Source organism: Nannospalax galili, unplaced genomic scaffold (genome assembly GCF_000622305.1).
Source record: "Nannospalax galili isolate Female #2095 unplaced genomic scaffold, S.galili_v1.0 scaffold417, whole genome shotgun sequence".
NCBI lineage: Eukaryota > Metazoa > Chordata > Mammalia > Rodentia > Spalacidae > Nannospalax > Nannospalax galili.
In genome coordinates, this window is record NW_008340785.1 from 170,283 (window position 1) to 178,685 (window position 8,403).

At 38.9% G+C, this 8,403-nt stretch overlaps 1 protein-coding gene across 1 annotated transcript in view; it reads left to right on the plus strand.

The window, feature by feature from the left end:
* Tbc1d32 (TBC1 domain family member 32) overlaps positions 1 to 8,403 on the plus strand; it is a gene marked incomplete at its 5' end in the record, with an annotated part of 270,497 nt that overhangs the window by 167,558 nt on the left and 94,536 nt on the right. The gene's annotated exons all lie outside the window — the stretch shown is intronic.

Genomic DNA, 8,403 nt, shown 5'->3' on the forward strand with positions numbered 1-8,403 from the left:
AGAGAGAGAGAGAGAGAGAGAGAGAGAGAGAGAGAATATCTCCTGCCACCTCAGTTGACCTGGAACTCACTAGATAGAGAGATCTGCCTGGCTCTACCTCCCCAGTGCTATGGCTAAAGATGTGTGCCACCATGCCCAGCTGAAAATATTTTTAATCTAATCCCATTATAAGCTAGATTTCTTAAAAGTTCTCACTTAGAAGTGATTTATCCATTTTCTCAGCTATGCTTAATGCTTTTCATATTTGTTACCAAGTTTAAAGTGGAAAGTAAAAAAAAAAATAGAGAGAGCTTTAAAAATTTTTATTACTTTTGTTTTATGTGTACGCGTGTATTGCCTGCATGTGTCTAAGTGCACCTATGTCATGCAGTGCCCGTGGAGGTCAAAAGAGGGCATCATATCAGGGCAGTTGCTAGCTGCCATGTAGGTGCTGGGATTGGTCCTGGGTCTTCTGCAAGAGCAGCCAGTGCCCTTAACTGCTGGACCATCTCTCCAGCCCAAATTTATAGTTTGTTGGAAAATATTGTATTTCAGAGAATAATGAAATATATGTGTGGGCAAGAGACCACATTGTTTTCTGAAGTGTGAATATAAATGAGTAGTTAAACTATATTTCGTGTCCTCAAAGATTTATAAAATATCTGTTAAGAAATATTTTTCCTCAATTGCATAATAGAGATATTTAAAATAGTCTATCTCAGTGGGTTTTGCACACACCCAAAGATAACCTAGTAAATTATGTATCCTTGCACATACCTGAAGATAGAAGTAAATTATGATGGAAGAGCTTAAAATGGCATTCAGTTTAAATACAATTTTAAAATTCAGTTCTGAGTCTCTGTCTCATAGAGAAATGTCAGCTGTCTAGCCATTCATTACTCTCTGTAGTAGACAGTTAAGTGTTCTCCGTGGAACTGAGGGCGCTGTCCACAAGTCTTTCCGCTGTTATTCCTTAGCTTTTGGTGCTGTGCCTACCATTCGACTGTGAGTTACTTTCAGTCATAGATCCATTCCTCTCTACATGATGCTTAGCTGCTTGCAGGGAACTCATTTATACTTCACAGTAGCCTTATAATGTAGTCTATGTTTTATCGATGAGGAAATTGAAATTCCAAAATTATAGATCATAGCCCAGTTCACAATAGAAGAGTCAAGAGATGAACCCAGGTAACCTGATATCAAAGTCTGTGCTGTCACTTTGCTATACCACCTGTTTGTGTCTGCTCTTCAGTCCCTAACATTTTTGTATCAGAGACAATGTTTATCACATAGACACAGGCAAGCATAACAATGACTTATTACTGTCTCTAGTAAAATTTTTTTGCTATCTCCTATCTGTAATCTGGGTGAACTAATTTTGAAGGCAAGACCATTGCAAAAATGTTAGACACGTTTGTTTCTGTGTACATATGCACTGTACAAACACATGCATAGTCTACTTCTGCGGTCTTCATTGGCTTGGATTCTAAATGTGAACAACCTACAGTTATAAGAGTCAAAGCTTTGTAAATCATGTTGACCAATTATACCCTTCTCTTTAAAACTCTTGAATAATCCTTCATAATATTCAAAAGCATTTTCCCCATTTGTTAAATAATTATGAGCATATGAATTAATCTTAAAGTTCTATATGAATACAAAACTCTAAATCAAAAGGGGGAAGGGCAAAGGGAAGTATTTAAAAGGAATTCCTCAAGGACTCACTTCTTATCTGTTCCTCACAATTGGCAGAATGAATCCATTGGATAAGAATCCGTTAATAGTGCCTGGTTGGTGGTGCATGCTTTAATCCCAGCACTTGGGAGGCAGAGGCAGGCGGATCTTTGTGTGTTCAAAGCCAGCTGGGGATACAGGGAAGCCCTGTTTCAAAAAGACCAAAAACAATAATCAAAGTTATCCTTAATCCTAGTATTCCTGAATTCAGTTAGACCTTACCATTTTTAATGGTGATCAGTAGGTGAACTAATAGTGTACTTGACCTAGAATCTTTCTTTTTTTAATGTATATTTTTATTGAGCTTTTGTGCATTTCATATAATACATCTTAATCAAATTTAGACCCCATCCCCCATCCATGTCCCCACAGCCTCTCCCCACTGGATTTCAGGCATTCTGTCATAGATGTTAAGTCCTACCTGGTCAAGCATTTGTACCCAGATGTCCCTCAGTACAAGTTCATCCACTGGAGTCTAGTCAGCCTATCTAGATTCACTGTCTTGAAGATCTGTTCTCTCTCAGTCCATAGCAATCAGTTGCCAATAGTTCCTTGGCTAAGGTTGGGACCTGCCACCCATTTCCCAAGTTCTATACTGGGTTTTTGTCTGATGAGTCAGCATGAGTCTTATGCATGTTGACATCATTGCTGCAAGATCATATGTGAGTTCCTAGAGGCCTGAAAGCTCCTTTTTCTTTATGTTCATGCACCAACCCTGGCTCTTGTAATCTTTCCACCCCCTCTTCCACAATGCTTCTTGAGTCATGGGTAGATAAAGTTTAATATATCAGTCCTATCCATGCTAGAATCTTTTTAACCTCACAAATATGTTAATTAAAAATATGTCATAGCCTTCCGTTTCCTTACCTTATTTTTTATTTAACTCTCTTTGCCACCACCATACTAACTATTTTCCAGACCTTCCCACATCCCCCAACACATCAGTACCTAAAACGTGTCTGCCAAACCTCCTCTGTTTGCATTATTAAGCCTTCAGTACTGACAGATAATATAGTGTGGGAACTCAACCTCACTAGTTGAATTTCAAATCAGTACTGGCATCTACACTGTCTATTCATTAGGATACAAATCATCCCAGAGTTTTGTTTGTTTATGCCTGTTTCGTTGTCAGAAAAGTCACAGTAGAGATGATATGACTCCTAGTGATTGCTGGAATTTGCTCATCTATCTTCTTTTTAAAAAATATTTTATTATTTTTATTTTATTTATGTGTCTGTGTGTATTACCTGCATGTGTGTAAGTGCACCCATGTCATGCAGTGCCCATAGAAGTCAGAAGAGGGTGTCGGATCCTCTGGAACTGGAATTACTGATGGTTGTTAGCCACAATGTGAGTGCTGGGAACAGAACCCATGTCCTCTGCAAGAGCAGCCAGTGCTCTTAACTACTGAACCATCTTTCCAGCCCTCATGTAACTTCTCGATAGTTATCCATTGTGAGCAATCACTTCCATAATCAATTCCAGAGTTAGTATTTCCTAACTATTTAGATCCATATTCTAGAGTCAACTGTCTAGTAAATCCCCATTTTCTGCATTATTTTCTCTTTTTTTGGTCTTTTTTCTAATCAGCATCTTCTATTAATATTTTACTAGTGTTACAATAGTGAAATAAGAAATTTAAAATCTATCCTAAGTATTTAATTTTTATTTTGTTCATTATATTAATTGATGACTGAATTCCCAACTAAAATTTTTATGTACATTTCATATAATTTGAGTTGATCACTATGTAATATGTATGATATATTTGTAACATTTGTGTACTTTGTAGCCATTTATTATATATATATATATATATATCATATCTGAAGTGTCTAAATTTTCATGGCTTAGACTTTAAGAAGTTTTCTTTATAAGAAAACCTCTTTGTCCTTTTGAACTCTTTTTTTCCCCATGTACTTGGCTTAGTGACAACAGTGAGGTATCGTGGAATAACTTTTTCTGTCTTTAAATTCAGAATCCAAAGAATTTTTGTTTTAATGGAAGACAATATTAACAATAACTCTTGTCTCCAGAAATTCATAGTAGACACTGCCACATAATCACTGTGTATGAAAATGCATATGGTCTTTTTGTTTAGTTAAACTTTGGCTATATTTAAGTTTTTATTTTTCTCTAAGAATTTAATAATTTCCTCTTTGGAATATCATGCACTGTTACATTTTAATTCTGCCCTCAAATTTTAGATTTGTTATGTGCAAGATACCACAGAGAACATGAAATGGTATGTTTCTCCTGTGGCATCCACCTAGTCATTGCAAGGGGAAGCCCAGTTCTTGACATGTCTTCTCTTTCATCCATGAATGACTTTGATCCTACTAGTCAAAAGGTCTTACAGATTTTTTTTCTTTTTTTAAAAAAATATTTATTTCTATTTTATGTGTATGTTTTGTGTCCATGTTTGTATGTGTACCATGTGCATGCAGTGCCCATGGAGGCCAGGAGAGGGCATAAGATTTCCCCTGGAACTGAAGTTATAGACAGTTGTAAGCTGCCATATAGATACTGTAAACTGAACTCAGGTCTTCTTCAAAAACTGTAAGTGCTCTTAACTGGTGCGCCATCTCTCTAGCCCCCAGATTTTATTCTTTTTTTGTTTATTTTTTGAGACAGGCTCTCCCTATAGCCCTATCTGGCCTGGAACTCACTATGTAGACGAGTCTGCTCTCGATCATGCAGAAATCCTCTTGTTTCTGTCTCCCAACTGGTGGGATTAAGGCATGTACCACCATGCCAGCCTCCCAGATTTTATTCTTAAATATACATTTAATTTATTTCCATAGGCACTACTTTAATTCAAGCATTTATCATTTAGTTGCTGAACAATTATTATCTAGTACATGGCTTCTTTTTGAGACAGGGGTGCTGCTGTGTAGCCGAGGGTAGCGCCAAACTATGAATTCTCTTGTCTGAGTTGCTAAACTTCTGGGATTTCAGATATATGCCACTATACCTATACCTATGACTACTTGATTATTTTATTTAATTAAAAATTTTTTAATTTATAATTTATGTGTATGTGTGTATTGCCTGCATGTAGGTAAGTGCAACTGTGTCATGCAATGCCTGCAGAGGTCAGAAGAGGCTGTCGGATTCCCTGGGACTGGAGTTAAGAATAGTTGTTAGCTGCTGTGTGGGTGCTGGGATTTGAACCCAGGTCTTCTGCAAGAACAACAAGTGTTCTTAACTGCTGAGCCATCTCTCCAGCCCCATACTTGATTATTTTAAATAAGGAAATGTTCGTCTCTAATTTTATTAGAAACTATCACCGTATTGCATTAATCAAAATTAATACCAACCAAAGCCATTTTCTTTTGTAATTTCACTCACTGTCCTACTGTGTACCTTTTTCTTGGTCTATAAACTTACATCTTAGGTTATTTTTCTGCCACTAGAACAAATGATTACCAATAAGCAATTTATGAAAAGAAAAGGTTTATTTTGGCTTACAGTTTTGGAAGTTCTAGCCCATGATCACTGCTTTTAGGTCTCTAATTTGGAGAGAGGGGAAGAGCAGGGAATCGTGGTAAGAGTGTGTGATAGAGCAAAAAAAGAGAGGAAAAAGAGGCCAGTGTCCGATTGTTTTTTGTAGGGCAGTCCCAGTCACTAGACTTTACTTCCCAGAGGATCTACTCACTCCCAATAGTGCCAAGCTGGAATCACGTCTTTAGCACTTAAGCCTTTGGAGGATATTTAAGATCCAAACTGTAGAGTACCCTGGAATGCTGTAGACCAGGCTGGCTTTGAACTCACAAAGATCTGCCTGCCTCTGCCTCCCAAGTGCTGGGATTAAAGGAATGCGCCACCATGCCTGGCCATTACCTTAATATACTCTTTTAAGTGTGTGTATGTGTGTGTATGTATGTGTGCTTCAATGCATTTTCAAATGTGGGTGGGGGTATGTATGTAAGTGTGTGCATGTCACGTGGAGGCCTGAAGTGATATCAGGTGTGGTGGGGGGAATACTGCCCTACTTTATCTAGCCAGAAGACTGGGAAGGACAGAAGACAAGACCTTTAGAAAGTTAATTATTTGCTCCATGTAAACAGTATGGGAAACTCTATCAGCAGGCTCAAAGATTTTTCTGTGCTAAAAGACATGCTGGGGAAATAAAACTATTTGAAAAAATGATAGCTGGAAACTCACAAATTTAGTAAAAGAGGTGAATTTATAAGATCTCAGTAAATCACAAATGCAGAAACCCAAAGAACCTCACAACAAACACAGCAATATCAATTTTTCAAGAGTAAGATAAGGGAAAAAGACTTGGAAGCAGAGAGAGCCAATACCTTTCCTACTGGGGATGAGCAAGGTATTCTCATGTGAAGGAAAACTACCCTCCAGAATGGCTAAAGGAAATTTTCTACATCTTTACTATCCTTACAACTTGTTGTGAATCTATGGATGACAGGGTATATGGGTTCCAGTTGGGGGAGGAGACTGTGGGAGGGTGCTGGTGGGGACGGGGGTATAAAATGATTAAGATTTTTGAGATAGTTGTATAAAATACACAAAAATTAAATAAAACAAATTTAAAAAAGGAAAATATTTTTAAAGCAAGAATTAAGATAAACTTGAAACCACTGAGAACAGAGTATGGAGATGCTTCTAACCATTTGTATAAAAACTAGATGGAGTTGCATGAGGTAAGACTGTAGTATTTACAGTGCATTAATGAAATCCTACTTTTGAGGGTTAGAGAAATGAGAAAAAAGAGTAAGTTCCAGATCAACAGAATTAATGGGAGGGAGGGGAAGGACTGAAATCTGCTAATGTAAATTTCATATGATTTGGTGATATAATAGCAGAATAAATATTTTTAAAACAAGGTCAAGAATCAACAAATGGGAACTCATTAAACTATAAAACTTCTGTACATCAAAGGAGGCAGCCAGGGAAGTGAAGAGAAAACCCACAGAATGGGAGAAAATCTTCACCAGTGACACATCTGACAGAGGTTTAACATCCAATATATATAACGAACTCAAAAAACAGAGAATCAAGACAGACAGTAACCCAATTAAAAGATGGCCTAAGGAGCTGAACAGAGAGTTCTCAAGAGAAGAAGTAAAGATGGCTAAGAAGCATCTTAAAAGATGTTCAGCATCACTAATAATTAGGGAAATGCAAATTAAAATCACTTTAAGATTTCATCTTACCCCAGTCAGACTGGCTAAGATCAAGAGAACAAATGATACCAAATGTTGGAGAGGATGTGGGGAAAGGGGAACACTCATCCACTGATGGTGGGGCTGCAAACTTGTTCCACCCTTAAGTAAAGCAGCGTGGAAAACTCGTAAAAAACTACAAATGAACCTACCATTTGACCCAGTTTACCACTCCTTGGCATATACTCCCAAAAAACTCATCCTATTGCAGAGACATTTGTACATCCGTTTATTGCTGCTCTTTTCACAATAGCTAAGAGATGGAAGCAACCTAAATGTCCCTCAGTTGACGAGTGAATAATGAAAATATGGTTCATTTATACCATGGAGTTTTACTCGGCAGTAGAGAAAGATGAAATCATGAAATTTGCAGGTAAATGGATGGAACTAGAAACTGTTGTACTAAGTGAAGTAACACTTAGACTCAGAAAAAAAAATCGACGTATGTTCTCCCTCATATGTAGATCCTAGAACCAAATCCTGATAAGTGAGTATGTACAGACATAGCTACAGGAACCAGGATAATGGAAAGGAACCAGGGAGGGAAATGATAAGAAAGAACCTGAAAGAGAACAGTAGGAAACAGGCGTTAATAAATGCGATATGGATAAAAATTGGTTTAGTTTAAGGGGCAGGGGGAGGGAAAGGTATACAAGGAACCTAGGGGATAAAGGGAAAGAAGGAGCTCAAGAGAGGTAGGAACATAGGAGAAGGGTATTATTAAGGGAGAAAGGGGAAAAATGGGGACACCTTAATTGGGGAAACCATGATGGAGGGGTTAGACAATGCCTAGCTAATTTTAAAAACCGCAGGGTACCATATTAGTCCAACAACCTATTGACAAATAATACATACCAGATTATGGGTGTGCGGTTTTCGCGGTGCACCAGCTGCTGGGCGTGGTGCTGGTCTCCCACGCGTCGCTGGAGTGTGGCGGGTCCTGCGGTCCACGTCTGCTTTTTGGGTCCCTGGCTCTCTGCCACTGGCGGGTCCCTGCTTCTCTGCGTTGTTGAGGCTCTCTGCTACCGGGGCTGGCCCGCTCAGTTCCGTCCCAATCTACCGTGCACTTCCTCGAGATACGAGATCTGTCAGCTGCCAGATCACATCGCCTGGGAAGGTGCGGAGACGGCGAAAGCTGGGTTTCCATGAGTCGTGGCTTACGAAGAGACAGCCCTCTCTGGGAAGGCTGGATCATAGGCAGTAAGACATAGAACTCAGCTCAGTCAGTGGTACAGCCCCTTTATTCTGTGACTCAGCTCGGCCCCAGGCCTTAGTGATCCAGCTTCGAGTATTGAGGGAAAACCAGGATACTTTATACTGTGGGGTAGTGGTAAAAGCCTTAGCTGATAGGTACTTTGTGGGATGCCCTATTTACATATGGAAGAGGGCTCCTGCCAGGCTGCCAGACTGCCTGAAAATCACACAGGAAAAGCTGGCATTTCCAGAGCCGGAGGCCATGTTTTTGTGACGGCTGCTTCAAAAGATGAGTCAGGAAGATGCC